The 17,621-nt window shown below is 45.7% G+C and overlaps 1 protein-coding gene across 3 annotated transcripts in view; it reads left to right on the forward strand.

The window, feature by feature from the left end:
• Positions 1 to 17,621, forward strand: part of Pacrg (parkin coregulated) — a 458,578-nt gene that overhangs the window by 160,393 nt on the left and 280,564 nt on the right. The window lies entirely within an intron of this gene.

Here is a 17,621-nt window from a genome sequence, read left to right on the forward strand (position 1 = left end):
TCACACAATAGTTTGAACCTATTTGTAGCCAATCTTCTTCCCCTTCCAGCAGCTCAGGATTCAAACTTGGGAATCCCTTATTGCTATATAGATTTCTGAATTTTTATGCAATTACCCTTTCATCTTTAATACAAAATATTCTGAAAGAATTCCCCATCAGAAACTGCTTTAACACAACCTAAGGAATTGGGTGGTTCAGTCGATAAACAGCTCTGCCCCGCTGGGAGGGAAGTTCACGTCCAGCTTCAAGTCTAAATTAAATGAGCTTGATCGTATCTCTTCAGTCTCTTGTGAGCAGCAGTCCAGAGTACTGAACTGTATGAATAATTCCACCGTTCTGTGTGATTGATAGTCTAGGCTCGAGAGAGTCCCGGAATTGAACTAACAACCACACTAAATTGTATCACATCTTTAGAGGAGATAGCCCTGTTTAGCAAGGGCGCGGGTACATGGATGGGCCATGTTAAGCTGCATGCATCATCCTTTGCAGCAGCTGGGTAGAGGGTGGTACCCGGCTCGGCTCAGCTCTTGGCATCAGGTTCTGCAGCTCAGACTGCACGGGGTGATTTATTTTCTTCCCGGGGCTTCCCCTAGCTTCGACTTTTTGTGTGTGATATTATATCTACTGATAAATATGTGAATTTTTCTTGCTAAGTCATTTATCTCTAGCAGTGATAAGAGATATCTGTATTTTGAAAAACGAAAATACTCCTTTTGCTGAAGTCCATGTGCATTCTCTGGGATCCGGAACCCATTGCATTTTTGCTCCCTGCTATTTGGCTATTTAAACATACATTTGAAAGAGAGGAAGCATGGGCACGCGATGGCAGGGCTGTCTAGAGAAGCAGGGACGTCACCGCTACCTCTGAGCCTGGTTGGTCGTGTCCATTGCTTTATCTGTATAGAACCCTGACAGGAGTGCAGGGAGCAGCCTTGGCAAGGAGCACAGCTGTGCTCCCACCCAACAAACCCACTAGTACTTTTCAGTACTCAATTCCATTCTTCAAGGGCACAGAAAGTTTCTTTTGAATATACGGTCTGGAAATGGATATGCAGAAGAAAATTAATTTCAAATATAATATTGCAAGTAATTCTTAAAGAAGGCAACCCCTCCCCTAGAAGTCAGCGTGAATAAAACAGGAACTTGAATCTAGTGAAAACAGAACATTGTAAGGGACGCGTTCCCATCAATGCTGGGGTGAAAATTACCTTGAGATCGTTTCTGACTGTCTGGAGCTAACACATCAGATAGCAGCGATTTGCCTTGGCCTTGTCTAGAGCTGCTACAGGACTGGACTGGCAGGACTTGTACACCCTGTCTCCTCCCCTCCCCTCTCCTCCCTTTCTGTCCCTGTCTCCCCCTCCTTTTCCCTCTCTCACTGTTCTTGCTCCCATGGCAAATGTCAGTCACCTATAATGAAGTGGAAGACTGATGGTAAATTCTGCTTTCCAGTGTAAACTCACTAACTCTCTGGGCCTTCTAATGCATGCATGAGCTGTGTTTTCGACTTTCCTGTACACAAAGCACAAAAGCAGAAGCGGAAAGCAGTCACATAATTTATTGATGCTTCCCTTAAAAGGTTTATTAATCATAAGGATGAAATGTTACTATGATGTCCCCATTTTATTATTTTTTTTAAGATGTGATTACAGGAAAACTAAACCCCTGTAATCTCGGTACTTGCATCGCCTCTATTTACTAATTAGTAAATGAAGCGGGTTGTTTTCTTTGTGGAGATGAGGTCAAGCATGTTTACAAAGCATGCCATTTTGCAGTATTTGTGGTGAGATGTCTCAGTAGGCTCACTCGGTCTCCAGCTGGTGGCGTTGCATGGGACAGTGGTGGAACAATTAAGGAAAGAAAATGAGTCCCTAGGGACAGGCACTGAGATTTCATTGCCCAGCCCCACTTCCTCTGTTTACTGTTTGCTTCCTGCATGCGGGTGTTGACCCCCTGGCCATCTAGTCTGTCAGTCTGCTGCCACATCTTAGGTGCCAGAATGGCCTGCAATCCTCTGGGAGTGTGAGCCGAAACAAACCTTCTCTCCACTGGATGACTTTTGTCAGGTTAGATTATCACTGCAGCAGGAAAGCCACTGAGAGTCTAATCTAATACGCTAAGCTAATTAATTGTTTCATTTTATATGTGGTAGCAAAGAGCTCAAAGCAACAGTCTATTTTGATGTATTTTAAATTAAGTTTTCTGCTGCATTAGAAAAGAAAATGATGATTTGGTTATTTAATTGTTAAACTAATGAGGCAGGTGTTCTAGAATCTCTTGCTTCATGTTAAACACGAGAAACATGGGACACACACACTTATACTCATATACGGAAAGAAAAGCCTATCCCACTTCTTGATTTTTTTTTTAGTAATGCTAAGTTTCTCAGTTTAGAATTAATAGCTCCAAATATTTAAACCTTATTTTCAGAACTGTGTAAGCATTTGGCCACAAACACTAGTGCACTCTCCAAATACTTCTGGCACCGGATGCTACGTAACACTTCCCATAGTTAGTGTGGGGCAATTTTCTTCTCAGCCTTACTAACATTTGCCCAGCAGCACAGTTTGAAACCTGCCGTGAGCTTGGCATTGTGCTGGGTGGTGGAATGTCCTGCCTCATCTTTCAGATCAAGTGCACAGGTACACATGGGGTGAAGGGTCACACGGGAAATGTAGCTCTTCTGCAAGTGTACGTTTTGACTCCTAATCCTATAAACTGGTTCTTCTGTTAATTTGTCAAGATGAATGTTGGCATATCAGGTCATAGCTTGTTTTACTTTGTACCAAATTAAGGATTAACCTGGAGTCAGTACTTGAGAATATAGAAAAATAAGCTTACGATGGTAATTAACTGTGTGACACAGGACCAACAAGAGCTACCACTGGGTAACTGGAAATACATCAGCTACTTATAAATATACCCAGAGATCACTGCCCTGGGCTCATATGCCTGGATTTAACACTGGAACTGTCCTGACATGGCCTGTCATCTTGAAGCCAGAGATAAATGAGAGCAGGAGGGAAAGAGAGGCAATGAGGAAAAGCGAAGTAGAGGGTTAATTGACCGGATCAAGTAGGCTGGGCTTCCACGGAGGAATAAAGGTGTCCGTGTCTGTCGGGGATACAGAAGCGCTCAGTAATTCATCTGTGATGCCAATCCTTCCCAAACTGTCTAAGACTCAGCACTTGTACCCTCCTGATCTTGGGCAGCAGCAAGGAAAGAATGGGTATGGCAACAGAGCCCACCTTGCACTGGACAGGAGGGTGTTGGTGTGCCATTCAGATGGCAACAGGGCTACCTTGCACTGGAAAGGGGGGCTGTTTGTGTGCCTGTCAGACTCACTCTCCAAGGCCCTTCTCCTTTACTAACTGACCGCACTAGGATGGCTATGGCACGATTAATACAAACCCAGAGACAGACACTGGGGTTCAACCTGAAGGTCAGAAAAGCAAAACAGCCAGGCCACTGGCTCTTACTTCTAACTCAGTTCAAAATGGAGATTGTGCCTCCAGGAATCCTCAGGTCTGAGACCTGTCTCCTCCCATTTTATAATCCTCTCTAGGGCTGGGATTAAAGGTGCGCATCACTGGGATTAAAGGCCTGCACCACCCGGTTTCTATGGCAAACTAGTATGGCTACTGGGATTAAAGGTGTGTGTCACCACTGCCTGGTCTGTAAGGCTGACCAGGGCAGCTGTTTTACTTCCTGATCTTCAGAAAAGCTTTATTTATTAAAATACAAATGAAATATCACTACAAATAGCAACAATGCTGTATGAGTTCCCTTACCCAGTATAGACAGATGGGACCAAGATGGGGTGGAGGGTCGGAGAGGTTTGGGGGCCAAGGAAAGCAGAGAGAGTCCTGGGATGTAGTAAAGGAGTTCAAAGTTCCCAGTGTCTCCCCTCTGATTCCCCCTTGCTGCCCATGCATCTGCGCACGCCGTTTGTCCTCATCGCCGCCATGTCTTGTGAGAAAGAGTGTGACATGATGACGGCAATGCAGAGCTACTAGGGTTGTTCACAGGCCGGACCCTGAAGATCGTTGGTAAGTCAGACTGTGGGGCTTCTCGGGGCAAGGTTCTGGGTAGGCAGGGTTGTTTTCTTTCAAGCGCACGTGTTTCTGATTCAGTGTTCCGTGATAATGTCCTTGTAACCAGAGGGAACCGCCTCACCCCCCTCGTCATCTTCACAACAGAAGCTAGCCTCGGAATCTTTGACTAGGCCATCTGTAGAAAATGGTGGACAATCCAGGGATGCCTGGTTGGCATCCTATGGCCACTGGGACAAAGTGCCACACACTGGTGGCTTTAATCAACAGGAACACATTGTTCAAAGTTCTGTAGGCCCCAGAGTCAAAGACCGAAGCCTCGGCAGCACTAGTCTCCCTCTAAATCCTGTGAGCCGCATTCCCTCCCTACAACTTCCACCTGCTATTGGTCAAGGGCATTCACTGCAGGCACGCACTGATTTTCTCTCTACATCTATTCAGTCCTCCCTCTGGATAGGTCCGTCTGTGTCCAATTTCTTTTCTTTCTGAGGACAATAGACTCTTGATGAGAACCTATTTAACGCGCGCCTCTTAATTTGACCACGCCTACCAAGAAGGCTCCAGTGACTGACCCCCTCCTGGGGAGGGTGGGAGACTTATCTGTCTTCTGAGGAGAGGGCAGCGCTTACCCCTTCCCAAGTTGTTCAGGATGGGGCTTGTTTCTCTCTATCAGCAGAGAACCTTGTTACATGTGGGCTGAACCTGGATGTTGCTTTTCCAGTCAAAACCACAGTGGAACTGAAAGGTGAAAGTGGAAACAAGGAAGCCTACTAGCTGGAGGTCCTGACCCAAGTTCCAGAGCCACACAGACATGGGTTTTTCTTCTCTGCTACTCACCTAGTGTGCCTCTGACTGAGCCTTTCTGATCTCATTGTCCTTGTGTATAAAGTGATAACAGTGGTGTTTGCCAAATAAAGTTGATGTTAAGGGATTAAAGTGTTTGATTCAGGTAAAATGCTTCTTGGTGTCCAGCTCGTAGTTCCTGGGGCCATCACAGAAAATATTCCCCATAGCAATTTCCTTTTGCTTTTAGTAGAATGTAAAATATTCTAATTTTAGTAGAATATGAAAACTTAATATACATCTACTTATTTCTTCTTCCCTTGTAAATTAGAGAGCCAGTCTACCCTGCTCCCTGAGGTGTGAATGAGCAGCCCTGTGTTTGGAATTCAGTGTCTCATAGGGGGCAGGAGGCACAGCTGGGGGGAACTGTATGGCTGAAGAAAGGCAGGGGCTGATCCGGCTCAGGGCATAGCAGGGGCTGCCCAGCTGCCCAGTGCCAGGAACAAGAGGACAGGGTAGAAGCTGACAAAGAATCAAGAAACAAGGATGAGAGCAATAGTGCCTGTCACCTGTTAGAGGTGAGCCAGATCTCTGGGGTACAGAGGCCTCAGGCTGTGAGGTGCACACACGGTAATGGGTGGGAGCAAAGCAAACCACCTCTGGATGGGACAGTAATCAGACATTCTGAGAACGGCTTGTGAATGGCCCTTACAGGATTGTGAACTTTTTTATCAGTTGTGAGCCGTCCCGACCAATGACAACATCGTGGTTTGAATGTGCAGTGTCGTCCCCCATAGGCTCATACGCTTAAACAACTTTCCCACAAGATGGTGCTTACGACGTGTGCATCTGCCATGTCAGAAAGCCACACTCCACTGCTCTCCACAGCTCTCCGACTGCATTTGCGGGTGTCCCAAAGCTGGACATACGCACATTAATGAGGTGTTTGGCCACATACTGTCTAGTCAAACAACTGGTGGCACATCCATTGAAAGGCGGAGTCTTGCTGGAGGAAGTGAGTCACTGGGTGGACCTTGGAGTTTAATTGCTTGGCTCTCCTCTGTCCACTCTCTGCTTTCTGAGTGCAGACACAATGTGACTGGTCCCACCATGCTCCTGCTTCCATGTCTTCCCTTCTATGGTAGGCTCTCAAGCAAAATAGACCCTCCTCCCTTACATTACTTCTTCTCAGGCATTTGATCAGAGTAACCAAAACAGCAGTCAGCAACACTGGGGAAAGCCAGCTGCCAATCTTCATGACTGCATTCAATAATGTTACGAAGTTCTGAAAAGCTCCAAATCCTTCCCTGACTGTTAGCCATCATCAAATGCCTAAACTTAAAAAACCTCTTGGAGCTGCTGTTCTGAAACTGCTCTACAGCAAGAGCCCCTTCAGCACTGCGCACAGCTTCTACGCCTGCTGGAGATGTAGATGCCTCCAGAGAGTGTGTCTGGGATCAGACAGGGCTCGGCATTCGGTATTGCGAGGGCCCTGGTTCAGTAGAAGGGCCTGGAGGACCATCTCCCAGCCACTGCAGCCTGGCCAGACCAGGGTGAGGGCTCTCCTCTCCCTGAGGTTCTGGGGTGTGTCCCATGAGCTCTATGTCGTCACATGCAAGTCATTTAAATATTTCTGCAGATGAATAAGTTAACAGGTAGCTTATGGAGAGATAGAACAGGGTTCCCAGCATCTGAGAGGGTTTAGTGCTGCGTCACCCTGGCCATTGCTCAATGACAAGGTTCATTTGGTCCTTGGTTACACGGACAAGTAGTACCAATGTCCTGTAACAGTTGTATCTGTTAACATCTAGTGTGTTTACACCTAAAGCTTATAAACTTAAAGGACGATTTTTTTTTGATGAAGATGTTGTTTTATTTCATGTTTCCTTATCTTTCTGTCTAATATTGACACAGAAGAAAGTAAGTTAAGGAGGGTTATTTTTTTTCAAAATTAATTTATTATATTAGATTTAGAAAAATCTAGAATTTGCTTTAACTGTGAAAGTCCCAGTCCCGGGAACTAGAGATACAAATTGAAATGAGCTGAAAGTTGTGATCCACTTCTCCTGGATCTATCGGTCTATCGGTCACACAAAGGAGAGATGAGGGCTGGGGCTGAGCTCTGCTGGGAGGGCACTTGTCTCCTTGTCTCTGTGCTCGAAGCTCTGGTGGCAGTGTGTGTCTAATCCAGATACTCCAAAGTCAGAAACGCAGCGGCCAGAAGCTCAGGTCCCTCTTCCGCTGCATAGCAACTGTGAGTCTGGGGTCTTCTTGTCTCAATGTAAACAAGTAAACAGACAAGAAAAGAGGAGATGAAATTTATTTGTAATTTCTATCAGTTTTCTTTCAATTTCATGACTAAAGAAATTCAAAGTTTTCCCACTAATAATCTAAAATATTTCTACCTCGAGACAAGTGAAAACCATTGAAATTCTGAGAATAATCGTAATTGTGATTAAATAAATCATTTAACCACTATTCAGACTTCCAACAAAAAGTGGTGTTACTAAATGAATGAAAACAAATAGGCACGAATATGGCTGGCGTGGCTTCTGCAGTGCTTAGGGAGTACAGCTTTGAAATCTAGCTAGCGAAAGTTCTGAAAACTATGCTAGCCTCAAGATTAACTCTATTTTATGAAAAAATGAACTTCAAATATTAATATTCTATATTAATATTTAAACATTCATTTAAAAACCCATTTTTAAAATAGCTTGGATGCGGGTTTTTTACAACACATCTCATTTGTATGACAGGCTGTCGTCCACAGAGGCTCATATTGAATTCTGCAAATGAAAACGGAAGTTTCCAAGCACCCCAGATGCATGCTTATGTAATTCCCCTTCAAAACAAATCACACTTGGCGGGTCCCCTGAACCCCCGTCCTGGGGTATGTATTCTTGTTGTGGCATCTGTCCCGTTTAGCCATCTTTGCCTTTAACAGTACTTTATCCATCTGACAACTACTTCCCAGGGAGCTGCACTGTGTTGGACATCGTCACCTGATGCTGGAGCTACCCCAACAAACAAGACGTTCAAATGTGGGGAGCTTGGGTCTACAGAGGCAGAGGATGAATCATCGTGCACACACAAATGTAAGACACGGTGTGTGGCAAAGCAGAAGTACCAGTATGCCAGTCCAGTGTGGGCTAGCGGGTGGGCAGGGAGGGGAGCCTGCCATCACGGAGTGTCCAAGGACAAACTCCCTAAGGTAATACTTAAGTAAAGACCTGAGGGAGATGGAGGGTTCACCAGACAGCACTCCACGGGAAGGTCCAGCAGTGTACAGGGGCAGGTCGAACCTCCAGAAATGGCTAAGAAGCTAGTGACTGACCAGGATTCTCCAGCTGGACTGCAGTCGGTATCACCTTGGGAACAGATGGAAGCCTCGCAGACCACAGTGGCAGCAGGGGTCACATGTGCTGACCCTACATCCTGGGAGGATTCCTGCAACTACTCTGTTGAGAAGAGACAGTGAGAGTTGTGGAGGAAGAGAAAGTAGTTAGGACAAATGCAGAAAGGGTATGGATCCAGATGTGGATGGAACCCTGGAAGAGTGTGATCCAGGGCTGGCCGTGTGATGCTGCGACAGTATGAAGCAACAGGAAGATGTGTCTGCACCCAACTGTAACTGTGAGCCAGCATGGTGTTCTCAGCATCTGTGACTGCCCCAGAGATCTCGCTGGCTCTGCCCCTCTCCTAGAACACTGGTTTATCCATGGCCACGGTAGACTTTTTGCATGAGTTTGGGGTTCAGATCAGGTCCTCATCCTTGTGCACTGATCACACCCACTGAACTGTCACCCTAGCCCCCGAGTGTCTATAGCTCTAGATCTATGTCTCTTCCCTCAGTGAGACTGTTTTAATCTGGTGATTGAATAAGTGCGCTAACCTCATCTGTGTGGCATCAAATTTTACCTTATTTTCCTTCCCTGACCCAAATGTTACCACCCTGCTCTTGATCTTCCTAATTTGAAGTTTTTGTTGGTGGCACCCCTTTATCCCAGCCACCAAGGCCTGCAACTCAAGCATCTTTGAGAGTTTCTTACACACCACACAAATTCCTCTCCCCTTTCCTGAGTCCTTGCCTTATCTAGTATTCTTCCAACCAGAACTACATCCTGAGCACAGTATACAATTTGAAGTGTGGTTGTGTAGTAAGAAGGGTCACTTGTTGGTTCCCAGCTGCCCATCTCCATTAATCTGTGTATCGCCACGTGGTAGTGGCCTTCTGGCTAAAGTTTTGGCATGTCAGACTCTGGCAGTGGCTCCATAGCATCTCTCTGGCTCTGCCCTTCTTTCTCCCAGCATTCAGTTCCATCTTCCCCACCTACCTAAGTTCTGCCCTGCTATAGTTCCCAAGCGGTTTCTTTATTCATTAATGGTAATCACAGTACACAGAGGGAAATCCCACAGCGTGGTCGGGGTGTTATGTTCACCTCTTCACAGCGCTTTGGTGGCTTTGCTTTCCACTGTTTCCTTCTTACAGGACTGGCGGCTGGCCCACTGTGACCTGAGCCCTGCCTGCCCTCGGGACTCTGATTTGACTCCTTTGCACCCATTTGCTGCTCCTGAACCAACCGTGATTTGTGTCTTTACTTATACATTTATTCCTTCTAGAATTGTCTTTATATTCCATTGGGATAATGAAAATCTACTTATTCCTGTGTGGAGGCTCAGGATGAGTGTGCATCCCCGAATTCCTCCTGTAAACACGCATTTTAATTCTCTGCTCTGTGTGTGTCTCCATCTCACCCTGCTCGCCATCTTTACGGGTCTCTGCAACGCATTTATGGGTTTTGGTCTTCTCTATTCGATGTCTTTTTTGGGCTCCCAGTTCGTTGAAGCCGCAGACAGTCTTATTGGACTGTGGTGTCTCCACTGTCTCCCTGAAGGTGACGTTGGCCAGTGACCTCACAAGCTGACATGTGCTCTCTTTCTCTTATCACACTTTCCTGGTGGTGTCTCCACTGTCTCCTTGAAGGTGACGCTGGCTGGTGACCTCACAGGCTGACATGTGCTCTCTTTCTCTTGTCATTCCCATATCTAGGCCTCTAAGTATTATGTTGTTTAAAGACAGGAACTTTTAGAAATAAGAAAGCTTAGATAATGTCATCAGATTGTTCATCATGATGGAATTAACATTCTTATCAAAGGAGAGACCACAATTTTCTCCTTCATGTGGATTCATAGAAAGCAAATCCAGCAAAGCCCGGATGGTCAAAAGATCCCATCATCACTAGACACCAAATCAGCTAGCACAGTGATCCGGGAGCCAGGGCCTAGTGTGGCCTAATCACGCCGAGTTTCTGGCATTAGACATGTGTATGTTGAGGCAATTGTGAAAGCAAGCTGACCTTTGTGTTCCTGCTGTCCTCATCTCAGAACTGTAGAGCATTTATTGATAAGGCCTCCAGGGTCTCATCAGTGACTAACCTGCTGTCTGCATAGCGCCATGTTAGTTATAGTAACAGGAAGCTGTCTGGGGAAGTAGGATGAAATCAGAATAGCTGAACCGTCTTTAGGGAAAAAGAAGGCAAGTTTTCTGTACTGAATTGTTCCTAAAAACTACAGAGATGCTTGTTTAGGTAGGTAAAGACAGATGGGGGAATTCGAAGTATGGAAATTTTCCTTTGCTCAAAGAATGTGTTTTTAATGGCTAATTCTATGCAACAACTGATTCTCTGAGAAGTGATTATATTAGATATTAAAAGATGTTATGTCTCCAATGTGTAAATATTCAAGCTAGGAATTTCTAATCTCTCATCTAGTGGCAAAAGTAATTATAAGATGCCAATAAAACTCCCATAGATCACAGATCATGTGAAATTTCAGCTCAGAGTTTGTGTGTGTATAGTTGCACACCGCAAGACAGAATTGCTCAGAACTCATGTATACATGTATATATAAATGGGCATATATAAATCACATACAGGCTCAGAACTGATGTATACATGTATGAATGTTATATGAGCATACATAAATACTCATGAAGGCTTATGTGATCATCTTTCTCGTCTGGAAACTCCCCAGTCATAGGAGAGTGTTCGGTATTAGAGAGAAGCATTCAGGCCTGCGTGTTTTCATTATTTTTATTTTTCTACTATATCTCCTGCAGTTGTAATGTGTCAGTTATATCATAGGCCGTAGCTACATAAACAGTCACAGTTATGCACTGTTTCAATTTAGTGGGTCCCTTGAGGAGAAGGCTCTTGCCTTGCACGTCATTGTCAACCCATGCAGACTAGTGAGAAACCTTGTCAGGAGGAGCTGGACCTTAATAAATATTTATTTAATGAATTGATTTGAAGAGGAGCAAACGCAACAGGCATGGACTAGTGTGGCCGTGCTGATGGAGAGCGGCAAGGACAGCAGCAGACAGTGTGCCGAGGGTCGGAAAGCCAGCACAACACAGTCAAACTGGACTTTGACTCCCAGCTCTGCCATTTACAAACTAAATCACTTTTGGCAAAATGCTTAATCTCGTTAAAGCCTCCCTTTCGTATCTACAAAACATTCTCAGTGAAATTTCAGCCTGAAAAAGGCTGTAACTCATTTCTCAGCTATTTTTATGAGAAGTCATAATCACAGAAACATTAAGTTAATGAAATCATACAAGCTTTTTGTTGTTAGCCATGACTTCAGGAGCTGATTCCGTAAGAAAAGGCAGACTCGAGTCCTGAGTGGTCATCCTAGGATCATCTTTGACCTGTGGAGGTTAGAGAGAGGAAACTGAGGGATCAAACTGGGACTTTTCCAGAGTCTAGAGATTTTCATCCCACTTCACAAAGAACTTTGAACTAGACTTGCATACTTTAAAAAGTTATTACTCTCAGAAGACAGAAAATAACATGGTCATGTATACCAAGAATAAGCTAAGGGAAAGCAGTTTTTGAAATACAAAATTGAGCTAAAATTAAGCACCATGTGTCTAGGGATCCTCGGGGTCAGATTCAGGATGTAGAAGTCAGAGCAGCAGGAGCTGGAGCGGAGAGACTCGCAGCTGGACGAGAGGGCGTCTGCAGGGGGATTTCCAGGTGCTGTGAGCGCATCTGAGTTTCCTAGATGACTCTGAACTGTAGTGATCTATCTGTCGCCGCCTCCGCGAAGAGCAGTGGGTCACAGAACTCACTGAGCCGCTGTGCACAAGTGTGCCCACGCGGGGTGCAATGATGAGAGTGCCACAAACTCTCCAGGGGATGAGGGGTGTCAGCGGGGAGTAGACGGGACAGAAAGGGTAACACCAGTGGCCTGGCTTTGTTTCCGGGAGGAACCAAAGGCAATCACTAAAGTGAAAGCAAGGTATGACATACTGCATTTGGAAGCTCTTTTCTTAGGTCGTGTGAAGACTGGTGGCAGACATACCAGAAAAGATGTAAGTCTTCAGGTCTTAGCACACTGGGCTACTGTTAAAACTATCATCTTGTATGTATAGACATTACAAATTTATTTCTCCCTGAAGCTAGCAAATGCAAGAACAAGATGCCAGCAGACTCGGTGTCTACTGATGACCTCCTGGTCCAGGGCGGCCAGCTCTCTAAGCTCTCCTGACTATGGCACTGAGTCCCCGTGACCTAATCACCTCCTAAATTGTAACCTTAGATGGTTAGAACTTGAACATAGGGATACCAAGGGGACACAGCATTCGGATAACTGTACCTGTCTTAAAACGGTGAGGAGTGGGGGAAACAGGACAGGGAGTTGGGTGTCGCCTTTGGAGGTGGGCTCTCTTTTTTACATTTTGAAATGCCACTTTGTTGAATCATATTATGTATATTTCTCAATGAGTCTATCAAATAAAACTACTCAAATTAAAATAATAATAAAATACAAATGCATGTTTGTAAACTAAATTGCTGGGTTCATATAAAAATCTTCCTATAATTCTTTACCTTCAAAAATAAGTTATTTAGAAGCATTATTATAGAACACTTTTCTTCAACTAACATTAATCTGTGGATTATTTACATAATAAGTTACTAGCTACCCATCCTTTTCTCTGTCACATAAGATCCCAGACTGTCATAATTAAGTGGATGAGCCCATCTTGGTGGCTTATGTGTCTGTCTGTTTGCACATTCCTCTGACTCGTTTCTCCACTGTGATGTATCCAAATGAATTGGGGTTCTGTCACTCTTCTAGATTATTTAAATGTGTGCTTCACCTTCTTGGAGTAGCAAGAGGTGCCCCAAACTAGATATATGCATCTATACAATCGGCGGCTTTATCTAATGAGGTCATAATGAGTTAGTTCTATGAACTACCTTGGCAAGAATGCTGTCAAAGCACAGTGAAGCCCTGGCTGCCATCCTCAAGGAAACACGTGCAGTATTAATGAGGTATCTGCAGTTAGACTGCACGATCCTTCCAGAAATCTCAAAGCAGGAGCACACACGGTGCTTCCTCTCTGAAAGCATTGCTCTGCTGTCAAACCAAACCCAAGCTCAGGCAATGATTCACATCTCTGAGTCAACATCCTGCCTTCTTGGACACATCAATCTCTGACGTTTCCGTGTGACAGGACCCTCATAATGAAGGCACCACGTAGGTAGAAAAATTGCTATCCAGCTTTCAATCATATGATTATCGTGTGGGTGCATAGTAATCAGGTAAAAGAAAGCCAGAAGTTCTCGTCACATTTAAACAAAACTTTAAGAAATAAAGAGCCCAAGTCTAGATCATCTATTATTTCCCTAATTTTATTCTTCTTAACTTATTTTATTATTTATTACGTTATTGACTTTATGATTATTATTTCGATGTTAATACATGTCTATTTATATTAGGTTACATGAAAAATGTTCTTGTTGATGAGGCACTGCATGCAGGAAGATAAGGAGTCATCCTCCACCCCTCGCGTCCTTCCTTCCTCGACGTCCAACACCACCAGTCAGAACGCTGGTCTTCATTGTCGCCACACATTTCTCTAGGAAGGCCTCTGTGCTGATTTCATGCCAACCTGACACAGGCTAGGGTAATTTCAGAGGAGGGAGCCTCAGCTGAGACAATGCCTCCCCAAGATAAGGCTGTGGGCAGGGCTGTAAGACATTCCATTTGTTAGGGATTGGTGGTAGAGTCCTCAGCGAATTGGGCAGGTGGTCCTGGGTTAAGAAAGCAGGCAGACAAGTCACAGGGAGCAAGCCAGTAGGCAGCACCCTCCATGTTTGAGTTCCCACCCTGACTTCCTTCTCAGAACAGTGTTGTGGAAGTGTAAGCCAAATTCACCCTCCTCTCCTAGGTTATTCTTGGTCATGGTGTTCATCACAGCAATTGAAATCCCAACTAGGACAGCCTAGAGCAGTAACTAAGCCAAGCCCCTCCCCTCCATATCCTCTGCTGCCTCAAATACCGCAGTCGACCCCCCATTGACCTCTCCCCTTTCTCTCTCACCACCTTCCCCCATCATCCGGTATACACAAGAAGTGTGTGTGACTCTGCTCCAGTACGAAAACCTCCGGTGTATACAGCACCTGCCCTCCTCGGCTTTGACCAGCCTCAGGGCTCACCAGGTTCTGCCCCTCAGACCCGCCTTCTGCTCCTTACAAATCCCTGCCTCTTCCTGAAGGCGGTTCACAGCACAGCCTCCTCCTTCTTATTAAAGACTTGGCTTATATCTCACACCCTCAAAGGGTGCCTCCCGACCCCCTTATGTTAAGTCAGTGGTCACTCTCTCAGCTCAGCTGGAGTTTGTTAAGTGGCTCACAAGAAGGACAAGGTCTCCTGCAGTGAGCTTAGCACAGACTGCTTCCCTGCCTCTGGCCATCTCTGAACAGGTGTGAGTGAGTGCAGGCAGCAGGTCTGTGTTGCCAAGCCCTAGCTCTATGTGCCCAGGAGACTCACACTTGCAGTATGGCATGGCTGAATGGATGAATGAATGAATGAATGAATGAAGTAGCCATATGGAACATGTCTGTGGTTTGATCTACTGAGGTTCATACACCCAGCGTATTTAGAGAGACTGATGCCACCATACTGGCCATAGTTCCTTCTTATGTGACTTAGTGAGTAAAGTGGGTCTCAGTTTCCCCACCTGAAAAAGAAGTGAGAGCACATGACAACCAGCCATGACATTCCCTGTTGTTTGGACATGTCCCTGTGCTGAGCAGATGTCACATACCCTAAAGGTGGTACAAAATTGTACCTTTGTGCCTGGGGAGTTCCCCTGTGCGTAAAAGAAAGAGCGGTTTGGTACAGGACTTAGGGAGCATGCTGGCCTATCAGATCTGCCTGTGGCTTCCACTGAAGTTCTGTAGAAGGGTTTTCCCTCAGCAGACTGCCTGCATTGCCACCCGTTCACCGCCCATCCTCATCCCAGGGGCAGTACCACCAGCTGCTGTCTGTTTGCTGGGCTGACACAGGCTGGGCTGGCACGGGATGGGCTGGCATAGGATGGGCACGTATTCCCACAACTCTCACCACTCCCGCTTACCTTCACCTCTGACCACATACTCATGGGAAGAGAACCAGTCAAACAGATATCAGCATGGGAATACAGCATGGGAGTACAACTTCCGAAGCAATGGCTGGAGCAGCCCGTAGCATCTTTTTGGGGCCCTTTATCTCTTGAAAGTTGTTGAGAGAGCTAAATTAAAGTTGCCTGCCATTAATCTCTGTTCTTGGCACTGTAAATCAAAGTAAGGAAACAGTTCTCATCACAGTTCAGATCCCAAACAGGTAAAAATTACAACATAAAACAAAATTTAATACTGGCATTGTCCCCGTCACCCCAGCTATATATTCTTGGCTGAAGTAATCAGCAAGGGTTGTGCCTGGGCTGTAACTCAGCAATTGTTTCAAGGGCTGTGGGCCTTAGAAATGCGTTCTGGTTTTACCCTCCCATGCTTCAGAGCAAGTTTGGGGTAAAGATGTGGATATCGTATTATATTCGCTTCTCAAAACTGAGCTTTGATACAATCTTGTGACTGTTCTGGGATTCGGCTCTGTATCGACAGCTTCTTTAACACAGGTTCAGGTTATGAAGACCTAGCTCTTTTCACTGTCGGGGATCATGCTAGGCAAACCCTTGTGCTTGATAATAATTTTAGAGAGGTGAGCTGGGAGTGTGAGGAGCCGGAGGGAAGGGATGTGGATCTGAGCTCTGCTTGGGCTTCTGTGTTTCACGGAGCCTGGTGCTTTTTTTTCCTATCTGAGCTACAGTTCTGCCATTTATAAAATATGAATTGTGGACCACACTGTCAATCTGTGTAGCCCACCGAGTCACTCACTGTGGAAGCAGAGCCAGCACAGATCAGACGGGCCCTCTAAGCACATCAGTGTTATGGCGAGCCTTTGCAGAGCTCTCCAGTGCCCTGGGAGGAAGCCGGTGTCTGAGCACAAAGAATTTACACACAACATAAAATAGAAACCCAAGCATTGCAACCTCCAATTTTGTTGCAGTCACCTGTCTCGGGATGGTAGATTCACAGCCGCCATGCTTCCTCCCTCACATTCACGCTCCAGGTTTCTGAGGTGCTCATAAATAGGGCAAGCATTTCACCACAAAGTATAAGTCAGGAGGAAAAGTCTCTGTCTCCAAAATAAACCTCACTGGGCAGGGACTTTAAGGTTAGCCAAAGCAAGAGTCACTCAGTCTTTGCCCTATGGACATCTGTAAGTATAGGGAGGTGTGGACATCTGTAGGTACAGGAGTGTGGACATCTGTAGGTACAGGAGGTGTGGACATCTGTAGGTACAGGAGGTACAGACATCTGTAGGTACAGGAGGTGCAGACATCTGTAGGTACAGGAGGTGCAGACATCTCTAGGTACAGGAGGTGTGGACATCTGTAGGTACAGGAGGTGCAGACATCTGTAGGTACAGGAGGTGCAGACATCTGTAGGTACAGGAGGTATGGACATCTGTAGGTACAGGAGGTATGGACATCTGTAGGTACAGGAGGTGCAGACATCTGTAGGTACAGGAGGTATGGACATCTGTAGGTACAGGAGGTGCAGTCATCTGTAGGTACAGGAGGTGCAGTCATCTGTAGGTACAGGAGGTGTGGACATCTGTAGGTACAGGAGGTGTGGACATCTGTAGGTACAGGAGATATGGACGTCTGTAGGTACAGGAGGTGCAGACATCTGTAGGTACAGGAGGTATGGACATCTGTAGGTACAGGAGGTGCAGTCATCTGTAGGTACAGGAGGTATGGACATCTGTAGGTACAGGAGGTGCAGTCATCTGTAGGTACAGGAGGTGTGGACATCTGTAGGTACAGGAGGTGTGGACATCTGTAGGTACAGGAGGTGTGGACATCTGTAGGTACAGGAGATATGGACATCTGTAGGTACAGGAGGTGCAGACATCTGTAGGTACAGGAGATATGGACATCTGTAGGTACAGGAGGTGTGGACATCTGTAGGTACAGGAGGTGTGTATCTTTTGCTGCTGGTTCCTGCTCTACTCAGATATCTCTGAGGTGAGGAGGAAGGCTTCCCATTCTCAAATGTTCTACAGTTTGGGGACAGCCACAGACTTGGTGTTCTCTTTCCCTCCCTCGCCACCCCCTTTTTTCTGTCATAACAGGGCTCCCACTTTTTTCAAAAGACACTTCCAGAACATTAGGTTCCTGAGGTCTCTGTTCCTCTGTGACTACATGTAGTCACAAGACCATAGACCCTCGTGTGAGAACAGGTCAGGATGACAGAGGGCAAGAGGCCTAGCTGGCAAACTGAAACTCTACACCCAGCCTTCCCTCTGCCTGTCACAGATTTAGACAAGTCTCAGATTTTCAAGACCTAAGTTTCTTCATCTCAAAGAAGAGATTTGATTGAGTTACAGCT

This window comes from Myodes glareolus, chromosome 1 (genome assembly GCF_982192425.1).
Source record: "Myodes glareolus chromosome 1, mMyoGla1.1, whole genome shotgun sequence".
Lineage (NCBI taxonomy): Eukaryota > Metazoa > Chordata > Mammalia > Rodentia > Cricetidae > Myodes > Myodes glareolus.